Source organism: Daphnia carinata, chromosome 8 (assembly GCF_022539665.2).
Source record: "Daphnia carinata strain CSIRO-1 chromosome 8, CSIRO_AGI_Dcar_HiC_V3, whole genome shotgun sequence".
Classification (NCBI taxonomy): Eukaryota; Metazoa; Arthropoda; class Branchiopoda; order Diplostraca; family Daphniidae; genus Daphnia; species Daphnia carinata.
Genome location: NC_081338.1, coordinates 2,151,182 through 2,155,041, shown reverse-complemented (window position 1 = coordinate 2,155,041; position 3,860 = coordinate 2,151,182). Strand labels below are relative to the sequence as shown.

General features: G+C 39.8%; 1 pseudogene; it reads right to left on the bottom strand.

The window, feature by feature from the left end:
- Positions 1-271: 271 nt before the first annotated feature.
- Positions 272-3,181, bottom strand: LOC130703843 (uncharacterized; annotated as a pseudogene).
- Between the last annotated feature and the right edge of the window lie 679 nt (positions 3,182-3,860).

Below are 3,860 nucleotides of genomic sequence, written 5' to 3'. Positions count from 1 at the left end.
ACTATTCTTCTACGGTAACCCAATTGGAAAAGGGAACTAGAAGCTTCCATACCTGAAAGAAAACGTAGGGATGATCGGACAGAGAATCTTCCCAGAATTTCCAGTCGTGAAACTGAATATTTTCCCCACCCAGTGTAACATCGATGAACGTGTAATTCTCCGGAATGTATTTGAGCTTGTAAAGTGGTGGACTGGCCAGATGCATGTCGTATTGATCCAACAGTCGCTCAAGCTCCCGTCCGCGTTGATCAATCTTCCGGTATACCTGTAATGTTTGTTTCATTTGCATACAATAAAGCAACTTGTTTTGTGTTTCCTTTGCTAAATTATGCAGCAAAATATTTATTAGCACTATGACAAACCATGCCGTTATCCATTTTGGATGTTTGGCGCTGGCATCCATCCCAATCACCACAAGTCGGTGGCGCTTGTTCCAGCAATGGCAGCAAAGTGGAACTCAGATTTAACGAACTTGGTCGGCAGAATACGGAATAAAAAGTGGTATGCTTTGGTGCCCGACCTCAGTTGAATCTGTCGAAATTATAATGGTTATAACTTATCGTGCAGCCATCATTCTATTCGCTCTTGGCGATTTATTAGCTTTTATAACTCTTACCTCGGCAATATCGTTTCGTTTAACGGTTGGATCGGCCAATACAACCGAAGGGCGTGCTTTAATGTCCGTCATGAGAACAGATGAACGAGATTTCAGCTCGTCTGCTGGATATTTGACTAACTGCAAATGCCGGTTTTCCGCCACCAAATCCTCAAGACGAGTTTTCCATTGCCGATTTTCATGTGTTAACCTTTCAACTACCTTCTCTAGCTCTTCACTTCGCTTTGTCATTCGTTCTTTTTCTTTATTATGCTGAAGTCGTTCGCTAGTCATATCACGGTGTTGATTGATTTGGCCGGCTCTTATTTGCGGTGCAACCAGTGCGTTCTTCTTACCACCATCTATTAGGAAAGACATTGAAAGTAGAATGTTTAAATGAATTTTGTGTTAGCAACTGCAATAACATCGATGCATCTTTACTCTCTTATTATGTTTTGAGTGTAATACCATTGTAAATGGTTACACAAACGACTAGAATTCACAAACTCTAAACATAACAATCTGGCACGACATGTCAAAATACACGAAGAACGGTGTACCACAAGCAAGTATTGTTTTAGGATTAAAAGCACTATGTAAAATCAATTTAAACAAGCCACAGTCTAGGCTTTTTTGGTTATAAAAGTTCTCGGTATCAGTTGGTTCTATCCATGTCCCTATTCTCCACTGTTCTCATTCTATTGATTATTCGTTATGCGAGGCGACGTATAAGAATGTAAGATACGTTACGAGTCTTTGTTGCGTTACACTAAATGGCTAATATAATTTAGCAGGAAAGACCAAACTTCCCCCTGAAAAGAGGCAGTTTGTTCTCTTTTGGGAATCACGCGTTTTTACTGGGTACCGGTCGTTTGTTTGTTTCTGTGGAAGCCCTGCTATAAAAAAAAGGAAAAGCTTCAAAAGCACTGATAAATGGCTATTGTAAGGGATACACGTGTTATGTTCCCAGGTCTTTGTAACGCAGCGAGGAAACCCTACATAATTTACCGATAGGTTACAGGCCAATCCCATCAAATAACTCACGCAAAGGTATCAAATGATGATTGCCAAGCCATTGAATACGGTTTATGACTGGGACTTACTCGTTTCAGACCACGGCTTATTCTACGGAAATGTTGTTAATCGTACGAGAGTATGCTTTTTGACAATAAATAAAGCATTCCAAGTTAAATAAACGTGGAATACTTTAGCATTCTTTACTGCCTTAGGCCATTCAAGTCCGTACTTACAAGAATGCATTACTTAGAGTGCATTGTAAAAAGTGTTTTAAACAAAATTACGTACCATTCGTTTCATGGTCGCCGATCAGTTGATCCAACCTTTTGAGTATCCCGTTAATTCTTTCTTCGATGTTTTTCCCCCACTACTTCGCTGTTTCTTTACTCTGTTCGTGCTTTTTATGTAGAGCAATCGGTACCACATGATGAAGAGGCTTTGCGTGCAACTGATGCTGACGCGGAGTACGATGCTGTACGGGCTGATGATGGATTGTCATCTCGTAAAGATCGGGGGGATTGCTACGCGTACTGCTGTTGTCTTCCAACATCAGTCGTTCAACATGACTCGTCGTTTGATTATCTTGATTCAAAGACTCTTCAGCAGGCTGCTGATGGTCTTCCAACTCGTGTATCGTAGCACCACGCTTTTTTATATGTGCAGGACCATCTCCACTTGAGTCGTAACCATTCTCTTTCATGGATTTCATAGCTTCTGATGACCGGTTGAGTTTACTTGTCTGATTGCAGATATTGGTGCTGCTGACTTCCTCCACTTTGATATCACTTATGCCCACCATCTGATGTATTTACACTTGGTTAAACAAAAGAATGTGTTATGATAGAAAATCTTCATGCGAAAGAGAATTCAAACTTACCATACCATATGGTAGTCCACTGGGAAGAACTTAGGGCAACACACATGCACAACACCATGGCCAAGACCAGATGCTCCTAAAACTATCTTACCCAAGACTAAATGCTGCAATTTTGTTGGAAATTTGTTTCAATTGTTGACAAAAACTGAAAATCAGTAAAATAACAAACACTTACCTCCTTCCCCAGCTGGAGCCATAGCAATTCCTTTCAGGGAGAGGGATCTAGTAGATCTGCATGTTAAACTAACACAAGTCTGATTAGTCAATTGTCTTGACGTCAAGCTGTAGATATTTGGCTTTGAGAAAAGCACAGTTGCTTGCTTCAGGGAGGTTTTCCCAACAAAGTTCGTCAAACCACTACAGAGAACGTAGGCCGACAACATTTTCAGTATTTCGTGAACTTGTCAACAAGCAAGCTTTTGTACGCCAAATTCCTACAGTGGAGAAAAATAGATGTAATTTAACGTAAAACGTTCTTGGGTAACAATTCTTCCCAATTTACCAGTCTGGGCAATTTATAACAGTATAGGGAATATGATGCCACTGGCTGAACAGTAGTCGTAACAAAAATGATGTAACAGACAAAACGCAATTCAACGTATTTAATTTTTGCAGACGATTCGTGGTACTAGAGAGTTCGACGCATGTTCTGTTTGGAAATGCGTCGTCTTGCGTCACAAACTCATGAGACCGTGACGGTGTTGGATGTATGCTGAATCCTGTGTACTAGATGAAATATTATACCCAATTTATATTACATTTGCTAAACATAGAAGAATTTTACAAAATGGCGTTGTTAATACGAAAAGATGTGTACAGTTTAACTAAAGAAAAGAAAATACCATATTGGAATAATACTGCAATATTGCATCCAATAATGCATAGCACTAGATCGGTCGTCCGCTTCCATAACCTTGAGAGCGCCTTTGTTTTTAAGGTAAGTAGTTTACTATCAAGTTTTTGTATATCCATTTTAATGATTGAACAATGTTTTTTCCATTACATTAATTTGAAAAATAACCCAAATGAGCCGTTAAAAAAAAAAATTCCCCCTCAGAAACACCGAAAATGCGAGGCCAGAAGCTTTGGTCTGCCCCCGTCATTTGGACCTACCATACATAAGAAAGCTTTTTATTTGAATTAAACTCAATCTCCTGCTTTCCAAGTATTAGTGCTCAGTACTAGTATCAAGGTTTAGTTATCAGTGCTCATTCCAGGCTTTAGTGATCCATCCCAAGTGATTCTTCAAAGCAAAAATGAATCGAGTAATCTTCGGAATTGCTGCGGGAGTGTCTGCCTTAACGGTTTCCCATTGGTATACGGCCCGAAAACGCGAAGTTATTTCTTCTGCTGACGTTGACAGTTTGAACG